Genomic DNA, 21224 nt, shown 5'->3' on the forward strand with positions numbered 1-21224 from the left:
TTCTTTTTCCATTACTCCCTGATATTTATCACTAACTTCACCAGTGTCTGACATCTTACCACCAATAACAAAATAGATTAATAAAAGAGTAAGCGGAATATTGATTATTCTCCCTGCCTTAAACTGAGTTGATAGTATAAAATACTTAGCGAGCCAAAATATTTTGTACCTTTGAGAGAATGTGATAACAATGGCTGCATAACAATACAAAATGTTCCAGGACATATGGGATTTCTTTACATCTTGATTGGGCTACATCCTTAAAGCACAAACACATATGTAACTCAATGCTGTCAAAAATGGATGTCTTTGTTTTCTTAATATTCCCATTCATTTACAAAATAAATCAGTATTACTTCTTCTGTTCTTACCTTACTCCTAAATCTGATTTGATCATTCTTGATGTCATGTATTACTAATTTTTACAATTAAAAAGGGCTTATATCAATAGTGGTACAAGTCCATTTTTGTTCATTTTGAGATACAGAGCCGTAAAGTTAAATGAGCGCTGAAAAATCTGCATTTGAGATACCAGAAATATTCAAGCATATGGCGTCTTACTAGAGATGAACCTTTATTTATGTTTGTTTGGATCATTAATTTCAGAAGCATTATAGACAGAAAAGTGGAGGTAATGGACTTGAACGACTATTGAAATAAGCCCTTCATATTATATGACGACATGCACATTCAACATCAGTTATGGTTGGTCAAATATTGCTGTGACTCTGAATGTATTATATTAATAAGAAGCTACATTGCTTTTTTCTCCTGAAAATATCAAGTAACGTAACAAATGTGTTTGATTCTGCTTCCAATATGACAGTTTTGGTTAATACTCCACATGCCTACACGACTTTGCAATGTTATCACAGCAGAACTCAGACATCTGTATAAGTGTAGTGAAATGAAAACAGTCATATGAATGCCTCACTTTTCTTCCGACACAGTTCAAGCCTCAGAAGAAAAGTTTCACACCTGGTGTTCTACATGGCAACTTCACACACAAGAACTTTTTGCCGACACTACTACCACCTACATAAGTAAGCTTTTCCTGTGTTACTTTCAAGTAATGCACTTCAGCTATTCCTGATTTAACTGGAAGATCTGTACTTCCCACTTTCATATCAACAGCCTCAAAATGCATATTGTAGACTTCAGGATATGTTACAGGTCAGTGTCACACCAAGATTGTGGAGAAAGGGGGGGGGGGCTGCATGGAAAATTACGGGTATTGGACGGATTAACATGTGGAAAATGAGATTTTTATTATTCACTCACTGTATTTAACATTCGCACAACAACTTCAATAAAACACAGTTTAATCATTCACACACTTATTTCACTTTTAAACTGCAAATCCTCTAAGAGCTGTCTTGAATCTTCACGAGTCTCTCTCAACAGCCTTGATGTGGACAGATACGTACAGCAACCAGTAATCAGAGTCAGAACTGCGTCTGCAAAAACAGAAGGATTATTAAACAATTTTTGCTGTCACTAATTACTAGCAATATAATTGACAGAGTAGATTGCTAATATTTGCTATAATGAATGTCACATTTGCAAGAGCGGCTCACTGAAGTAATTAAGTCCATCGAAACGCTTACAAACTAACCTCTCGTCTGACGAAAACGGTCTAAAGTCGCAGTGGCAATTTCTTCAGATCTGTTGACAATTATATTTTGAGTTACACTTTGCTGAGTGACTGAAATGTAGATCAGGTACCTGTGAACATAATAATATGTTAGAATTCATTTTCAAAACACGAACTATTATGGTACTGTACGGCTACTTACATATTAATTACACTATTAATATTTACACAGTTGTTTCTTTAGTACAAAATTAAAGCCAACGGAAGAAAAAACGTAAAACATACTTTCCAATGACAGGTTTGTTGAGATGCAATTTTCTGTGTTGACAGACGTAACTTTTTCATACGGTGGTAGGTCGCAGAAATCGCAGGAGTCTGAGAAATCGCAGAAGTGGCAGTGGCGGAGGGATACACAACCGATGTTATTTAAGACAAATCACAGTTAAGAATAACAGATACTGAAAAGTAGCATTCACAGAAATCACCGATATCGGAAAATCGCAGTTTAGCCCATCAATAGCACGAACCCTCCAAAAATTTAAACAAACGAATTTCCTTCGGCAGCGCCAAGCAACAGGGCTTTCAACCGTCGGCCGATTATTCGATTTCGAAATAGGAAGCTGAACAGGAAATAACCTCATAACATTACCAATGTAATTGGCGGCTCACACATATCGGCACGAACCCTCCAAAAACTTAAAAACTGCAATTCGGCCTCCTAAAGTAACGTAACTTCATAACATCATCGACGTGATTGGCGGTTCACACCTACCGGCACGAACCCTCCAAATATTTAAAACATGCAATTCTCCTAACCTAACCTCATAGCATTATCAACGTAATTTGCGGTTCGCGCATGTACGCACGAACCCTCCAAAAATTAATCGCGTGCCTTATCGGCTACCTTCACTGGTTCGTTCTGACTTGCTCAATTTTAACCAACATGTCACCACAAATATTGCTGAGTATGAAAAATTGTCTTTGCAAATAAAAAAAGAGACACGGATGAGCTTTCCACCTTTGTTAAGATACTAAATCTATTTAATTGCAGTAGATAAGGAGGTTTTTGTTATTTCCAACCATTTCCTGTTCAGCTTCCTATTTCCAAATCGAATAATCGGCTGGCGGTTGAATGCCCTGTTGCTTGGCGCTGCCGACAGATGTCAGCGCGGTGCGCTCCGGGAAAAACATGGCGAGCCTTTCACCTCCATCTCCTGTCGCCGTCTGGTTTTCAGTGCCTGTATAGCGGAGCAAACAGAATAATTGCAGTGAACAATAGCATTATTCTATGGAGGGGTGAATGCAAATGCTCCGCTGGTAAACCTAATATATTTTCTTGACGTTCTGTTAAAATTTATTTAGTGAACATATGGCCTTCTTGAATACAGTGCAATAAATGTACATAAATCAATAGGTAACTCAGTTTATTGTAATATGAACCTGGCAAACCGCCGTCCGCCGTTTCCTCCTACCGTCCCATCAGCCTTACCTCGGTCTTCAGCAAGGTCCTGGAATCTATCCTCACCCGCCGCATCCACCAGCATCTCCGCCAGCACCGCCTCCTCCCCGTTACCCAGTGTGGCTTTCGGCCGTCCTTCTCTTCCGACGATCTTCTCCTTCACCTGACTCATCTCCTTTCCGAACAGCTCAATTCCCGTCGCTCCGCAATCTTCCTCTCTCTTGACCTCGAACGTGCATATGACCGCGTATGGCATTCCGGTCTCCTCTTCAAGCTCCAAACCTTCGCCCTTCCCATTAACTACGTTCGTCTGATCGGTTCCTTTCTCTCCCGCCGTCCTTCCCATGTCACCATCCATAACACTGATTCCTACACCTTTTTCCCCTCCGCCGGTGTGCCCCAAGGCTCCGTCCTCTCCCCCCTTCTGTACTTGTTGTACACGGCGGACATGCCGCCGCCGTCACCCCCCGTCCACCTTCTCCAGTTTGCCGATGACACCGCCTTCCTTGCCCTTGCCCCCACCCTGCGACGCTCCCAACACCTTCTCCAATCCCATCTTGACCGGTTCACCGCTTGGTGCAACCAGTGGTTGCTCAAGGTCAATCCTTCCAAAACCCAGGCGATCATTGTAGGCAAAACCACTCCCTCCTTCCGCCTCCTTGATTTCTATCTCACCGTTTATGGCCGTCCCATCGCTCTCACCCCCACCCTTAAGTACCTTGGCGTCACCCTCGACCGTCGCCTCTCCTGGACTCCCCATCTCCAGACAATCCAAGCCAAGGCACGTTCCCGACTCCGTCTCCTCAAGCTCCTTTCCGGCCGAACGTGGGGTCTGGACCCCTCCACCATCCTCCACACCTATAAGTCCCTCATCCGCCCTATCCTCTGTTACGCCCATCCCGCCTGGATCTCCGCCCCCCCTTCCTTTTATAAATCCCTCCAAATCCTTGAACGCCATGCTCTCCGCCTTGCCTATCGCATCCGTCTCCCTTCCCCCACGCGGATCCTGTATGACCTTATCCCCTTCCCCCACCTCCTCCTCTTCCTCGAAAGGATACGAATCCTATACACCTCCCGTAAACTCGATCCTCCTCACCCGCTCGTCTCCCCGATCCTCTCCCACCCCCGCCCGCTGCCGCGCCTGTACTCCCATGTCCCACCTGGTCTCCATCTCTCCACCCTCCATACCCTCTCCCAAGGTGGCTTCCGCCAGCTCCCCCTCCCTGATGATGTCCTCCTCCCCTGCATCTACCCCTCCTATCAACTTTGATCCTTCCCCCCCCCACCTGTGTCCTTTCCTTTCGGCACCCTCCCTCCCCCCCTTTCCCTTCCCTTCTCTTTCCTTTCCCCCTCCCTCCTACCCTCTCCTCCGGGCTTCCCCTCCCCCTTTCCTCCCTCCCCCTCTCTCCTTTGCCCATGGCATCTCTGCTCTCCCCTCTCCCATCTCCCCTTCCTCCTCCTCCATCCCCCTCTTGGCAGGTCCCCGGACTCGTACACGCTCAGTGAACATTCGCGCGCCAGAGACCATCGCCACCAGTGTTAGTGTGTGTGCATCGTTTTGTGTTTCGTGCAGTCCCGACTCAACTGTTCACGTGTGGCGTCGCCGTTCTCCGTGTTTTGTGCGCCGTGTTTCCCAGTGTTAGTGTTTTTTTCGTCCAACGTGAACGGCTTCTTGTCTCTTGTTTTTTTGTATCTCCATGTTTTTGCCCGCCGTCTTTTTTGTATATCACATCTCTATCATGTTTATTGTTCAACTAAAGGCTGAAGAGCAGCGAACTATGCTGCTGCCAGCCCACCTGTATAGGTGTTTAAATTACAATAAAGGAAAAAAAAAAAAAAAAAAAAAAATTTATTGTAATATGGACAAAAATCAAGTAAATTATGGCTAATTCCCATTGTCTTTCGCATTATACTCCACTCGTGGTTGATTCTTTGACATTTGGCCAATTGTATATGTTAGAATAGAAGTTCTTTATGATGTCTTGTTTTGGGAGGAATGGAAGAAATCGCTTAGATGGTGCATGTTCCCCTCATTTATCGTTACATGAGCCCAATTGAGCCTGATTTACAGGGCTTGGTGGAACTGCAGTTTGATCAGAAAGTTGGAATGTGTGCTCTTCTGCCACATCAATGAATGGCTTAACTTTAACAACACCACAAGTGTCTTGTGAACAACAGAACTGCACAAATTGTGTTACATAAAAGAGCTGTTAGTTTCTGTGTGAAGCCCTTCCTTTCCTTTCAACAGAAATATTAGTATTACTATGGAATTTTGGCCACCGCTCCTTAAAATTTGGAACCTCTTATGTTTTTGATATTTTCACTACAAAATTCCTCTTTGTGCGGGATTCAGTTATTAATTCTGCATATTCTTGCAGAACATATATCCTATCAACCTTTCTAATTTTCCTTTTTGTCTGTTGATATGCTTATCATGTGCAAGGTAGGACTACCCTCCAGTTAGAAAGTAATGGGTGATGAACTGAAACCTCCCTGTGCCACAAGCATTAAACAAACCTCACCATTGAATGGTTTTTATTTTTGTCTCCACAACAGTCAGAGAAAGAGTGAAAGTCTTTAACATGTTGTCCAACATTTTCATTTATATAATTAAAAAGAAATGAACAAGCTTCATCAGAGATTTTTCGTGCTATTCCTTTTCATGACAGAGACAAAAACCTGGCTGTTCCACTCTGTAATTCTGCGCATTTAAGAAATTAATGAAAGCTGCCACAAGTGACATGTAAGTTGTCTTTGTATCTGAGGTAATTGCAAATTCTGCATTATATCAAACGAGAGGCCTGCAATGGTAGAATCAGTGGCAGTTTTTGCTGTAACTGGGTGTAATTTCTTGTGCACTATTAACTCAGCTTTGCTGGCCTTTTAGCACCATCATTCAGAGATGGACTTGTTATATTACCTGAGGCTCTCCACATGTACTGCTCGCATACACCTGTGGTTGCCCAAATTTTAAATTAAAATGTCCATGCTTAATTTTCAATTAAAACTGATAATCAACTTGAATATGGAGTTCAAAAGTTTTGAACATCTGCCACATAATCTTCACATGTTTATGGTCCAGATAATTCTGTTCTTCATTGGCATAATGTGCTTTCTGGACTGGAAATGAGTTGATGTGATTTTTCATTTCCACTTCCTAAGCCACTAGTTTTGCGCTGCCAGGATGACATTTTCCCCTCTTACAATACTCCAGCACCTGTGTTACTCCGAATTACGATGCAATTAATGAATCTAGTAGAACTTACTCCAAACAACGTCAATTTGAAAGTAAAGCATAGAGAAAAAATTTCTCAAGCATTCTTCATAAAAAGAGGCTTAAGACAAGGTGAATGCCTATCACCATTAGTGTTCGACTGTGCACTGGAATATGTAATGACCGAATGGTACAAGGTAAGGCAAAGAATATAAGAACTGGAAGTTTGACAAATGGTAAAAGTTGAAACTGCTTGGGATTTGCTGCAGATCTTACTCTCCTAACCACGAATGTTCAAGAAACCACTAAACTATTTACATCTCTAAGAAATATCACAGAAAGTCACCCTCAGAATATCATTTGAAAAAACAAATTATAACAGCTGGTCCACAAAATTTCAGTGGAAGAACAGGAAATCAAAATCGTTGATCAATTTAAATATTTAGGTGACATCATAACTGGAAATCTAAATGAGAAACAAACATGACAAAGTAGAATAAAACCCCATCAAGGAAAATTAGATTAGCAAAAACGCATACAACAAAAAAGCCTGTCTATAGTTGCAAATTTAAAACATTGTAGAGCAGTTACACAACCAGAAATAACATATGCATCTGCAACCATCTTCAAAACGACCGTTGTTGTTGTCGTCGTCTTCAGACCATGTACTGGCGTGATGCAGTTCTCCATGCACGGTAGCTGGAGGGAAGGGATGAGTTTTGTAGTGCATTCGAAAAATAAACAAGAATGGGTAATTGCAAACGTGTTACTGTAACTGGCACCCCAACATCTAACATTCACGAACTATTTGACGGCTCGCACAACACAGCAGAAGCCCTCCAAACTTTCGTAAACATTTAATGGTTTCATGTATAGGAATTTGTTGCTTTTTTTTTTCTTTACTGTGGGAACGGCGTTGCCGCAGTGGATACACTGGTTCCCGTGAGATCACAGGAGTTAAGCGCTGTCGGGCGTGGCTGGGAGTTGGATGGGTGGTCTGAAGACGGAGTGCTTTCTTTATTGTTTTTTCATTCCAATGCCCTATGTGGGCAGGGAAGGCCTGTCAGCGGCACAATCCACTGCTCTTCTGCCGAGTGACATGACAACTATGACAAGAATAAAATGTTACACACATAAGGCGATAAAATGGGGAACTTAAAACAGAGCAAGGGGAGATAATGGAGGTAAAAAGATACTGACATGGAGATGTTCATGGGGTGACAATGAAAAAAGTCGACATAAGGTTAAAAAACACAAAGAAGACACTGAAGGCACATGCACAGATTAAAAGTCGGCCACAGTATTAAAAACCCTCCAGAATAACGCACTTAAAACCCACTTGGAGCACACACCATGAAGAATAAAACTACCATGTGGGAGCTGCTGAGGGAGAGGCCAGAGAGGATGGAGAAGCAGGGGAGAGCAAGGGGCAGCAAGGGAGGTGGTGGGATGAAAAGAGTAGGGGCATCAGCGGGCAGGAGACTGGTGGGGCAGGAGATAAAGAGGGAAGACAAGGCACGAGGGAATGCAGAGACACTGAAGGGGAGCACAAGAGAGGGAGGGGGAGTAGGATGGGGAAGCCACTCGGGAGAAGGGAGGGGGAGGGGGAGCCCTGAAGAAGAGGCAGGAAGATGGGGTTAGAGTTGGTAGGAAGGGTAGATCTGAGGGTAAAGCGCATCATCTGGCAGGGGTGGATGGTGGAAGTTGCATTGGGCAAGGAGGCGGTATGGTGTGGAGATGGAGAGGGGGTGGGACACAACAGCAAACGTGCGGCAACGGATTGGGGGTGGAGAGCAATGGAGATACTAGGGGGTGAAGGGGATCAACGCGGCGGACAATATACAGTGTACAGATGTGTTCACGAAAAGGAGGAGGTGGGGGAAGGGCGTGAGGGATGTGCATGATGGACGGAAAGTGGATGCGGAAGGTGAGGCGGAGCACATGGTGTTCAAGGATTTGGAGGGATTTATAGGGCCTGGAACGAATTTGCTTTTTTCCCCTTTATTGTTAATTTCTCACCTTATACAGGTAGATCACCAACAGCATACTACGCCGCTCTTCAGACACAGATAAAACTAATGATACAAAAGAAGATATTCACAGAACAGACATGGTGGATATACAAACGTAAAATTAAAACACACGGAGCCGTTCACAAGCGCAGAGTCCAAATTAAAAATGTTGAGACACGTGGACATGCGCAGAGATGACAGATGACACACGCAAACTTTGGAGCACAAACTATTAAACACTGGAACACTTGAGGACAAACACGACGGCACACACAAACACTAGGCGATGATCTCTCGTGAGCAAAAGTTCACTATATGTGTACGGGTCTGGGGACCTGCCAAAAGGGGAAAAATGGGAGAGGAGGGAGAGGGAAGTGTGTAGATGCCAGTGGCAGAGGCAGAGGAGATGGGAGGGGCAGGAAAGAAGGTAAGGGGGTGGGGGAAGCCCGGGGGAGGAGGGAGGAAGGAAAGGAGGAGGGAGAGGAGGAAGAGAGAGTGCCATTGGGAAAAAACACCGGGTGTAGTAGAGGAGAATGAATGTTGGCAGGAGGGGTAGATGGAGGGGATGAGGGCATCATCAGGGAGTTGGTGGAAGCCACCTTGGGAGAGGGTATGGTGAGTGGAAAGATGGAGTGCAGGTGGGATGTGGGAATGAAGGTGCGACACAGGACATGGGTGGGAGAGGATGGGAGAGACAAGCAGGTGAGGGGGATCAAGTTTGCAGGAGATGTAGAGGATCAGTATCCATTCAAGGAAGAGAAGGAGGTGTGGGATCAGAATAAGATGATATAGGATCCGCGTGAAGGACAGGAGACGGATGCGATAGGCGAGGTGGTGCTCATGGCGTTCTAGAATTTAAAGGGATTTGTAAAAGGTTGGAGGGACAGAGATCCAGGTGGGATGAGCGTAGCAGAGGATAGGGCGGATAAGGGATTTATAGGTGTGGAGAATGGTGGAGGGGTCCTTACCCCATGTGCGGCCAGAAAGGAGATTGAGGAGACAGAGTCGAGAGCGTTCCTTGGCATGGATTGTCCAGAGATGGGGGTCCAGGAGAGATGATGGTCAAGGGTGACGCCAAGGTACTTCATGGTGGGGGTGAGGACGATAGGACGGCCATAAATGGTGAGTTAGAAGTCGAGGAGACTGAAGGAAGGGGTGGTTTTGCCTACAATGATCGCCTGGGATTTGGAAGGATAGACCTTGAGCAACACTGGTTACACCAAACGGTCAACCAGTCAAGATGCGATTGGAGAAAGTGTTGGGAGCGTTGCAGGGTGGGGGTGAGGGAAAGAGAGGCTGTTTCATCGAAGTACTGGAGAAGGTGGATGGGGGGTGAAGGTGGCGGCATATCCACCGTATACAAAAGGTATAGAAGAGGGGATAGGATGGAAGCTTGGGCACACCGGCGGAGGGGTAGAAGGTGTAGGAATCCGTGTTTTGGATCGTGACATAGGAAGGACGTTGGGAAAGAAAGGACCCGATCAGACAGACGTAGTTGATAGGAAGTGCAAAGATTTGGAACTTAAAGAGGAGACCAGAATGCTACACACCGTCGTAGGCACGTTCCAGGTCGAGGGAGAAGAAGATGGTGGAGTGACAGGAAATGAGCTGTTCGGAGAGAGGAGATGAGTGAGGTGAAGGAGAAGGTCGTCAGTAGAGAAGGATGGTCGAAAGCCACACTTGGGTAACAGAAAGGAGGCGGCGATGGCAGAGATGCTGGTGGTTGCGTCGGGTAAGGATGGATTCCAGGACCTTGCTAAAGACCGAGGTAAGGCTGATGGGATGGTAGGAGGTGACAGTGGATGGCGGTTTGTCGGGTTTGAGGAAGATCAGGATAAGGGGAGGTCTGGCTAGGATGGAGAGAAAGGAGGTGGGAGCTTCACGGAGGTGGCGATAGATAACACGATCGTGACCAGGAGTGGTGTTGTGTTTCGTGCAGAGTGTAGTGATGAAATCCTGAGTAGTGATGTGGGCATTGAGATCGTTGTGTGTAATGTTGTCCAAGTACTGGAAACCAGGGGCGAATGGAGGACATAGGTGTCAGTTTGATCGCGGACATCTGGGAAGAGGGGGTAATCGAACTGGGGATCGTAAGGGAGGGTAAAGATATTGGACAGGTAGGAGGCAAAGTGATTGGCCCTACTAAGGTTGTCAGGGAAATGTTGGTCATGATGAGGGAGAGGATGGTACTGGGTGGGGGAAGGGATTCAGACCAGTACTTGGATGAGTTGATAGGAAGTGTAACATTATGACAGGTAAATTTCTGACGCCAGTCGCGGCGATTCTTAGCCTTGAGCCAGTTTTGGACGTGTCTTTGTGGTTGCCAGTGGCGTCGTGGTGTGTCCGGGTCACACGTGTGAATGAAGGCACGGTAGAGACGTCGGGAATCACGGAGGGGAAGTACGGCCTGTGGGAGTAAAGGGGAATTGGAATAATCATGGACGTACTTCAGGGTAGGGTCATTACGAGGGTCAGGGCGGGGGTGACGACCGTCTGAAACGGTGAGGAGGACAGACCAATGGGGTCCAGGACATCAACCATTATGCAGCCAAGGAGGTTAGGGGAGGAGAGGATGACATCGGGAGTGGAGTTGGATTCAGGGCGGTTGTGCTGGGGAACGGGGACGAGGTCACCTTGGAGTGAGGAGAGGAACCTATGCAACCGCTGTTACTGGGCGGCGGAACAACTATGAATGTTGAGGTCGGCGGCGATTACATAGAAGGAGACGGTGCAGTCGATGTAGGAAAGGAAGTCAAAAGGAATCGTGGCGTTAGGGCAGACGTGGATGGTGGCGCAGATAACGGTGAGGCCGGGCAAGAAGAGACTAATGATCAGGTGTTCTGTGGGGCTGGGAAGGAGGGGTTGGAGCCGAATAGGGATATGGCGGTGGTGGACAATTATCGGAGCAGTTTAGGAGGTAGGGAGAAGTGTGGACAGTATGCTGAGGCTGTAGAAAGGTTTTGTTTAAGAGGAAGGCGTGCACACTGTGGGTCGTGAGGGTGTGCATGAGGAGGTTCTTGTTGGTGGGTAGGGACTGGATGTTGTTGAACTAGATACAGTGCTGTCGCGCTATGACAGGAATTTAGACAAGGGTGCCGAGGCGGGAGAAGGTGAAGTGGGATTGGTTGTGGGAATAGGTGCATAAGTGTTAAGGTGGAAGGCGGATTGGGTGGCGAGGGATATCTGCTGGTGGGTGAGGGGGCACTGTAACGGGTGGACATTCTGGAGGACGATTGTGACAAACCAGATGATGTCCTCAGCAGTGGGGGGGGGGGGGATGGAGGGAGTTGCCAGGAGGGGGGGGTTTCCAGAGGGCGGATGGGGACGGTTATTTCAGGAGTATGGGAGGGGTTGGCTTTGCATTTCTGGGAGTAGGCATGATGCGGATGGTTGCAGGTGTTGCAGGAGAGAGTGGACTGGAGGTTGCAACAGTGGCTGAGGAAGTGCGCCTGTTTGCAGTGTGGGCAGATGGGGTCCTTGCAGCACTCTGATGTTGGGTGTGCGTTGTAGTGCAGGCACCTCTGGCAGGAGATGGACTGAGGAGGGGAATAGGAGGGGTTGACCATGTACCAATGATGGAACAGAAGGGCACCCTCCTTCAGGAGAAGGCTAAGAGAGGGTGAGTAGCTTGGGGGATGGAATGAGGGGGGGGGGGCGATTGGGCGCACCACGTAATTGTGGTGGTGGCAGCAAAGGGAGAGCTATATACAATGGCGGCGGCGGCGGTGGTGGTGGTGGTGGTGGTGGTGGTGGTGGTGGTGCTTACAACGAGAAATGAAGGAAAAGAACAGGACAGGACTGGACCCCTGCCGGCCAAAGTGGCCGTGCAGTTAAAGGCGCTGCAGTCTGGAACGGCAAGACCGCTACGGTCGCAGGTTCGAATCCTGCCTCGGGCATGGATGTTTGTGATGTCCTTAGGTTAGGTAGGTTTAACTAGTTCTCAGTTCTAGGGGACTAATGACCTCAGCAGTTGAGTCCCATAGTGCTCAGAGCCCTTTGATTTTTGACTGGACCCCTGCATAAGGAGGGTGGAGCCGGCAGGATTGAAAATCCGGTGCACTGCACGGACGTCTAGGTAGGGATGCGCCTTAAGCTCCAACAGCACCTCCTCCTCAGTGATTGTCAGACTAAGCTAAGTGGTCATGGCGGTAAGGGTTGGCGGGCAACGCGGGGCTTGGGGTTGGTGGGAGTGGGAAGGGGAAGGAGCAGGGGAGAGAGAGGCATTGGGGACAAAGCAGGTGATGGGGATTCGGGAAAGGATGTCTGAGTGAAGGGTGGGGCAAGGGGAGGTGATGAGAACGGAGTCCCAACACGGAGTGAGGAGGGAAATGGGAGCTGCGGGGTAGAGTTGGCGGAGGAGCTTCGTGAGGTTGTGGGCCTCGAGGAGTGAGGGATCAGGACGGGATAGGAGGTCTATGAAGGAGGAGGAGGAGGAGGAGGAGGTAGTGGTGGTGGCAGAGGGGACAGGTGAGGAGACATCCATGCCCTCCTGGGGGAGGGGGGTAAGAGGAGGGGACTGGGACTTTTTGGGAGCAGAGGAGGCAGGGGTGCCACTGGGGCACTTCACAGTGACTGAAGTGTCACAGGAACTGTGTGGGACAGGAGCAACTGGGAGATGGCGGAGGTGGCAGGTCCTGACATGGCTGCTGGTGCAGGCGCCAAAGACGGAGATGGTGATGGGCCTCCACCCTGGCGGGGGCTGCAGAGACGGAGGGAACAGGGTGAGGGAGTCGAGGGAAGGGATCAGAGGAAGAGGTGAGGGAGGAAGGAGCAGGGGATGAGGCTATGAAGAGCGAAGGAGAAGGAGAAGGGAGGGTGAGAAGGTTGGGGGATTGAATGAGGGTGGCGATTGGGCACACCACATAATAGTGGTGGTGGCAGAGGGAGATGTATATACAATGGCGGTGGTGGTGGTAGTGGTGGTGGTGGTAGTGGTGGTTGTCATGATTACAATGAGAAAAGAAGGACAAGAACAGGAGAGGACTGGACAAAACTAAAGAAGAAAACAAGGAGCTCACATAGACAGACGAAACACTGACTGGGGCCGAATGCCCGCTCCACTGCTGCTGGCAAGGGGTGACTGCAGAGGCTGCTGGGATGGCAGGCTGGCAGGTCCTGGAACACCTAACATTTCGATAAGTGGCTATGCCATGACTGAAGGGCGGTACTCTTTTGAGGTACCGCCAGAGATGGAATTTGTTTTTTTTTCCTACAGACTTTGTTTTAAAAACATGAAGATAATAAATAATAAAAATAGGCGATAAAACCGGAGACTTAAATAGTAACATGGCGAAAAAATCGTGGAACATAAAACATAGAACGAAGGGATGATGACGCAAATAAAATACATACGAAGCAGACAGGTAAAAAAATACAGACAATTAACAACACACGGCGACAGTATGGTTTCTGTTCGCAAAAGACTTAAAATTCTCACCCAGTGGCAGCATGGTTTCTCTTCGCAACACTAGAAAGGCGAACAACACTGAACATTCACTGGAATACTGCACTATAAAGTTGGCAAATGTGACATACCACCGCTGAGACAGATGATGGACAGATGACGGGAAAATAAAAAAGGGGGGGATGGAGAGGAAAAGCGAAGGGGTGGAGGGGGGAAAGGAGCCAATGGAGGGGTGGGGGGTGCTGGGCAGATGCGGCAGGCAGTGGGGAAGGCAGAGGAGGAGAATACAAAAGGACTCGGCAGGGGGGGAGAAGTGAGGTAGGGAGAGGTTTGGCTGGGAGAAAACAGGATGGAAGGGGGGAGAGGGAGCCCAGGGAATGGACTGAGGAAAGGAGGGGGGGTGAGGATCAGAGTTGATAAGAGGGATAGATGGAGGGTAAGAGAGATAGATGGAGGGAAAGAGGGTATCATCCAGGAGGGGGAGTTGATGGAAGCCACCTTGGGAAAGGAGATAAAGGGTGTAGAGATGGAGGGTAGGGGGGACACAACAGTGAAGGCGTGGCAGGAGGTGGGGACAGGACAGGAGAGGAGCCACCAGGGGGTGAGGGGAATCAAGGTGGTGGGAGGTGTATAGTAGGTGGATATGTTCGGGGAATAGGAGCAGATGGGGGAAAGGAATGAGGTCATAGAGCATCCACATGGGGGACGGAAGGCGTATACGGAAAGCACCACTGGATACACCATGCAGCAAAAAGGTCAAGTGGATTCTGGAGAAGGTGTTGGGACCGTTGGAGGGTAGGAGCGAGGGCGAGGAATGCAGTGTCATCGGCATATTGCAAGAGGTGTACTGGAGGGGGTGTTGGGGCGCATCTGCCATGTACAGGAGGTAGAGGAGAGGGGAGACGACAGAGCCCTGGGGCACCCCAGTGGAGGGGTAGAAGGTGTGGGAATTGGCATTATGGATGATAACATACTCATATGAGGGGCGATGGGAGAGGAAGGAGGCCATCAGACGGATTTAGTTGACAGGAAGGGTGTAGGTTTGGAGTTAAAACAGGAGACCAGAATTCCAGACACGGTCGTAGGCCTTTTCGAGATCGAGGGAGACGAAAATGGCGGAGCGACGAGAGTTAAGCTGGATTGAGAGGAGATGAGTGAGGCAGAGGAGTCAGTCATCGGCAGAGAAGGAAGGTCGAAAGGCACACTGGGTGTTTGGGAGGAGGTGGTTTTTGTGGAGGTGGTGATGGATGAGTCAGGAAAGGATGGATTCCAAGAGCTTGTTTAACACCGATGTGAGACAGATAGGACGACAGGAAGAGGCATCAGATGGAGGCTTGTTGGGTTTGGAGAACATCAGGATATGGGAGGTTTTCCGTAGGTCGGAGTAGAAACCAGTCGCAAGCATGATGTTGTAGAGGGTGGCAAGGACTGAAAGGAAGGAGGGAGGGCAGTGTTTAAGGTGGCGGCAGGTAATGCAGTCGTGGCCGGGAGCAGTGTTGCGTTTAGTGTGGAGTGTGAGGCTGAGGTCCTGTGTACTGATGGGAGTGTCAAGTTCATATGATGGTGTGTGGCCCAAGTACTGGAAGCTAGGAGTAAGGGGAGGAACAGAGGTATTCGTACGGTCCATGAGGTCAGGGAAGAGGGAATAATCAAATTGGGGATCATCTGGTACTGAAAAAACATCGGAGAGTTGAGAGGCAAAGTGGTTGGCCGTACTGAGGTTGTCAAGAAAGGGATGGTCATCAAGGAGGAGTGGGTACTGTGGGGTGGGGCGGTTACCAGTAAGGCCGTGGAAAGCAAATGAGTACTTGGAAGAGTTTACTGGGAGCGTGGTGTTGAGTTGTGTACATGTCTGGCGGCAGGCACGGCGTTTCTTCGCAGTAAGCAGGTTGCAGATGTGTCGTCATAATTGCCGGTAGCGGGTAAGTGTGTCCCGGCCATGAGTGCGGAGAAAAGAGCGGTAGAGGTGGCAGGACTCTGGAAGGTGGACGGCCTGTAGAGGCAGGGCGGGTCGGTGAGGGTGGATGGCTTAGATGGAGATTGGGTGGCGAAGGCGTCACACAAGGTCTGGTGCAGTAAATCGGCAATGCGAGAGATGTCATCAGGAGATTGGAGAGCAAGGTCGTGGCCATCACCCTGGGTGGAATGGAGTCCCGGTAGGCATCCCAGTTGGCACAGGAGTAATGATGGAGGGACGTCATGGCGAGGAGCGGGGTGGGGATTGTGACTACTAGAGATAGTGAGGAGAACAGGAGCATGGTCACTGCCAATGAGGTGAAGGACATCTGCGGTGATGCGCCCAAGGAGGCTGGGAGAAGCAAGGACCACATCGGGAGTGGTGTTGGGTTCGGGTCAGGTGTGCTTGGGGAGGGGACCAGGTCTCCCTGGAGGGTGGTGATAAACTGATGCCACCACTGGAGATTGGCAGGATCACGGCTGTGGATATTGAGGTCATTGGCAATCATGTAGGTGGAGAAGGTGCAGTCAATGTAGGCCAGGAAATCATACGGGATGGAGGTGCGAGGGCGGACATAAGTGGTGGCACAGGTGACAGTAAGGGTGGGGAAGAAGAGGCTGAGGGTGAGATGCTCGGTAGGAATGTCAAGGAGTGGTTGGGGCTGGACAGGGAGGTGCTTGAGGTGGCCTATAGGAACTCTTCCATGCGCCCTAGGGTATGGGTTATCGGTGCGGCGAAGGGTGTAAGGAGGTGTGGAGATGGAGATACAGGGTTGAAGGAAGGTTTCATTTAGGATGAAGGCATCCATGTGGTGCTGATGGATGGTGTGGAGGAAGAAGAGTTTGTGGGTGGGCAGGGAGCAAATATTGTGGTACAGGATATGTTAGGGTTGTTGTACCATGGGAGGGGAGAGCAAGACGAGGGTGGTGAGGGGGGTGAAGGTGAAGTGGGTCTGGTTGTGAGAGTAGGTGGCATAGGTGGTAAGATGGAAGATGGAAAGGGCATTGAGGGCGATCTGGGGAAGGGTGTGGGGACACTGAGGGGTGGATGTTTTGGAGCACAATGGTGATGAGACGGATTATGTCCTCTGCAGTAGGCAGAGGTCGGAGCGAGTTTTTGGGGTGGATGGGATCATCAACAGGACGGGCAGGGATGGTGAGCTCAGGGGTCACTGGAGGAGGTTTCGCTTTACACTTCGAGGAGAAGGTAGGATGTGGTTTGTTACAGATGTTGCAGGAGGAGGGAGAGGTGAGGTTGGGGCAGTTCTTGAGGAAGTGGGAAGCTTAGCAGTGAGGACAAGTAGGGGGTTTCTTGCAGGTAGATGTAACATGGTCATTGCATGTGAGGCAGCTTTGGCAGTGGTAAGATTGGACTGGGGAACGGGGGGGGGGGGTCCACCTCATGACGGCGATTGTAGATGAGGGCTCCCTCGGTGAGGAGGCAGTGAATGGAGGAGGATTCAGTGAATATGCGCATTAGATAAGTTGGCCTGGCATCATTAAAGATGCGATGGGCCAAGCGGATTTCGATGTTGGGCCGGGAGTTGAGTTCCGCCAACACCTCAACCTCCGTGACCACAGGGCTAAGCGTCGTGATCACAGCGGTGAAAGTTGATGGTCGTCGGGGAGGTTAAGGCTGACGGGGAGAGGACAGGGTGTGGTAGGAGTGAGAGATGCATGTTAGCCAAATTGGATGCATGGGATGTGGGAGAGGAGATCGGTGTGTAAGGAAGCAATGGGGGATTTAATGAAGACCGAGTCCTTGCGAGGAATCAGAAGGGAGATGGGGGCATTGGGGTAGTATTTCCGGGTGGCGAGGGTGAGGGAGCGGGCATCAAGGAATTGAGGGTCAGGATTGGAGAGGACAAAGGTGTGGGTGGCAGGTGTGGCGGGGGCGGGGGTTGGGGCCACGTCCATGGGGATGGGTGGGTCACGGGGATAGGGGTTTTTTTTGGAGGAGACTTCGGGGGAAGGGTCAACATTCGGGTGCTTTGAAGGTTTTGTGGTCATGACAGGGTGGAGACGGGGCTGGGGGATGGGTTGCAGGGGGAGATGGCGGGGGGCAGTGCTGCCCTGAGGAGCGGATGACGCAGAGGGAGGGGGCATGGGTGTCACAGAGACTGTGTAATGACGAGCCGAAATCCAGCCAAAATCCGTGCCGGTTTAGAGCCTGTCGGAGGTGGTGCAGGGAGCGGCAGAAAGTCTGCAGATGTCGATGGGGCGACAGTGACAAAGGAGGGAGAGTTGGGGGGAGTTACAGCCGAAAATGGCGCAGGAGTAGTGTGGACAGGGAGAGAAGGAAGGACCGGAATGAGGTGGATGATGAGCACCATATGATGGTGGTAGGAGCAGCAGAGGGAGAGGGGAAAATGATAGTGGTGGTGGGTTGGGACATGGTGACGGCACGTGAAGGGGGGGCGAAGGCGGCGGCGAGGAGGCCCGGACGGCGAGCAGTAGTGACAGCATGCAGAAAACACGACAGGTAAAGTGTGGGATCTTCCAAGTCGAAGGTACACCCTGAGTGTAACCCAGGCAGAGTGAGTCCTCATTAAGGAAGTGAGGGATCCAACCGTCGAATGATGGAATTTGTTGCATATCTTTCACTTTTTTAACGAACGCATCATCACTAGTGTTGCTGAGTATGAAGAACTGTCTTTGGAAATAAACAAGAGACATGAACGGGGTTACCCCTTTGTTAACAGACAATCGATACTCAATAGACGCAGATAAGGTGACTTTTCTTACTTTCAACCGTTTCCTGTTAAGATTATTATTGCGACATCGAATAAACGGCCGTCCGTTGAATGCACTGTTGCCTGGCGTCGCCGACGGATGTCAGCTCGTTACGCTGCCGGGAAAAACCTCCGTCTCCTGGGTCCGATTGCTCTGCAATGCCTGTGCGCCGGAGCGAACAACAGGCGAACGACCAGTCCTCTGAATAATGATAGTGTTCACTACAGTTGGCCTGAACTTACGAACAAGATTTTATGCAGTACGAATGAAAGACAGTACTGTCGGACGAATAATGAGCGAAAGGAACACAAGTGATTCGGTTTCTTTGGCGCTAACCTCACACAGCTACACACACACACACACACATACACACACACACAGATATCCAATAGAACGCTAATGTTGCGAAATACTTGCAATGAAAAGCCGTGATATCCCCACAGGATTGTTGTGTATGTCACCTGCGCTGTTGGTGATGCAGAAGGCAAAGCAGCGAAGAAAAGGAAAAATATTTGCGTCTGAATTTTTACAGAAGCTGACAAATACGTGGCGGCAGTTCACGAGTCATTGAATTACAGCTACAGACTTTATGAGGCGTGTGTCAAAATTTTACGTGTATGTCTGTGGACAATTACTGAATTCGATTTGTTCAGTATTCCGTTTGAAACGGATATACATACTATAAGGGGTCGCCCGTGACGTTCAAAGGAACCATTCTGGCATTTGCCTGAAGCGATTTAGGGAAGGAATTATGGAAATCCTAAATCAGGTTGGCGGACACAAGTTTGAACCGCCGTCCTCCCGAATGCGAGTCCAGCGCTCTAACCACTGCGCAACCTCGCTCGGTGTAGTGGGTGTCATGTGGGTGACTGCATGCTCATGAGTTGTGAGATGTGTGATGCTGGTAATTCCCAAACGCAACTCCACATTCCTCTCAAACGAACCCTCAGTTTTCAACAGTTCTCGCAATAAAACGTGAGAGTCGCGAGCTGTAGTATTTCCAAACTTTACCCTTCGGAAAGATGTGACGCTTGTGCTTTGTTTACAAGGACTATCGAGTTTACAGAACTGCAGCGCAATAATTTTTTACTCTGCTGTTTATTTATTTCCCTACCCATCCAATCATCAACTTCAGTGACCACAAATTTCAAAACTAAGGAGCTTCTATGACTTTCGCGTTATGATGTCAAGTGCTGGATAAATACCATGAAATTGCATTTTTCTTCCAGTTGGTTTGGGGTCAGTCCTCGATTGCTTCACTATTCAGATGACGATAGAAGGAAGAAATTAATTTTTTTCGTCTATGGAAAGCCGTCCGTGTTGACTTGTGACGGACCAGTGGTGCAGAAGATTGTGGGACGTGCGATAAGGCTGCACTCACATTGTCACCGACACATTGCCACCGACTCCGTCGCCAAAGGTTGCCCTCCAACATCGTCTGACAGCTTGGTCACTGTGCGTCCCACCTGATTCGTTAGTTTTTGACGAGATCGAGGAGGTTAGGTTAGGTCAGAACCTATTTTATATATGAAGTAGGCTATATTCTAACCTACTATGGTGGGATGGATACCACGGCCCCTCTGTGCTTGAAGACGAGTGCTGCAGTTCGGTTTTTGCTGTTATAAGGTGCACGTAAATCGGCTGCATCTGTCTCGAAACGAACGTGGCGAGTACTGCACACTCTGTCCTCACTTACTGTAATTACCAGACAAGTTTCACAAACATACGGGATGAAAGATAAACACCGTGCCACAAATATTAAAATCGCAATTATTTTGTGAATCCACTTTCCTACTCTCACCAGCGATTAGAGTCAGAAGGGACCACCACCTTAGAAACGCACCGGCTGTAATTGATTTTTTTCATATTTATACATGCGTCTTACGAAAATATGTAGTTTCAGTGATACACAGCACTCATGATCTCTCCAAAACACAGGCACGTAATGGGGCCCCTTAGGGGTATGGCAGCAAGAGAGGGGAAGAAAACCAATGTACACTCCGTGTGCATACCGGGGGGAGTCATTCCAGATGTGGAAAGGGTCCTTCCGGATGCCATGAAGGGTACAGGGTGCACCCATCTGCAGGTGGTCGCTCATGTCGGCACCAATGATGTGTGTCGCTATGGATCGGAGGAAATCCTACTGGCTTCCGGCGGCTATCTGATTTGGTGAAGACTGCCAGTGTCGCTAGCGGGATGAAAGCAGAGCTCACCATCTGCAGCATCATCGACAGGACTGACTGCGGACCTTTGGTACAGAGCCGAGTGGAGGGTCTGAATCAGAGGCTGAGACTGTTCTGCGACCGTGTGGGCTGCAGATTCCTCGACTTGCGCCATAGGGTGGTGGGGTTTCGGGTTCCGCTGGATAGGTCAGGAGTCCACTACACGCAACAAGCGGCTGCACGGGTAGCAGGGATTGTGTGGCGTGGACTGGGCGGTTTTTTAGGTTAGATGGCCTCGGGCAAGTACAGCCTCAAAGGGTGCGGGGCAAAGTCAGGACATGCGGGGACCAAGCAGCAATCGGTATTGTAATTGTCAACTGTCGAAGCTGCATTGGTAAAGTACCGGAACTTCAAGCGCTGATAGAAAGCACCGAAGCTGAAATCGTTATAGGTACAGAAATCTGGCTGAAGCCAGAGATAAATTCAGTCGAAATTTTTACAAAGGTACAGACGGTGTTTAGAAAGGATAGATTGCATGCAAACGGTGGTGGCGTGTTTATCGCTGTTAGTAGTAGTTTATCCTGTAGTGAAGTAGAAGTGGATAGTTCCTGTGAATTAATATGGGTGGAGGTTACACTCAACAACCGAGCTAGGTTAATAATTGGCTCCTCTTACCGACCTCCCGACTCA

At 48.9% G+C, this 21224-nt stretch overlaps 1 protein-coding gene and 2 long non-coding RNA genes across 6 annotated transcripts in view; 1 reads left to right on the forward strand and 2 right to left on the reverse strand.

Annotated features, from left to right (window-relative positions):
• The window catches only part of LOC126108742 (uncharacterized), a 336956-nt gene that overhangs the window by 124155 nt on the left and 191577 nt on the right, over window positions 1-21224 (forward strand). The window lies entirely within an intron of this gene.
• LOC126108737 (putative sodium-dependent multivitamin transporter) overlaps window positions 1-21224 on the reverse strand; it is a 745960-nt gene that overhangs the window by 115126 nt on the left and 609610 nt on the right. The gene's annotated exons all lie outside the window — the stretch shown is intronic.
• LOC126108739 (uncharacterized) lies at window positions 1244-2002 on the reverse strand. The gene is made up of 3 exons (XR_007523614.1): window positions 1880-2002; window positions 1616-1725; window positions 1244-1457 (listed from the first exon to the last, which is right to left on the reverse strand). It is a non-coding gene; the product is annotated as an uncharacterized LOC126108739 (long non-coding RNA).

The sequence above is a fragment of the Schistocerca cancellata genome, chromosome 11, assembly GCF_023864275.1.
Source record: "Schistocerca cancellata isolate TAMUIC-IGC-003103 chromosome 11, iqSchCanc2.1, whole genome shotgun sequence".
Classification (NCBI taxonomy): domain Eukaryota; kingdom Metazoa; phylum Arthropoda; class Insecta; order Orthoptera; family Acrididae; genus Schistocerca; species Schistocerca cancellata.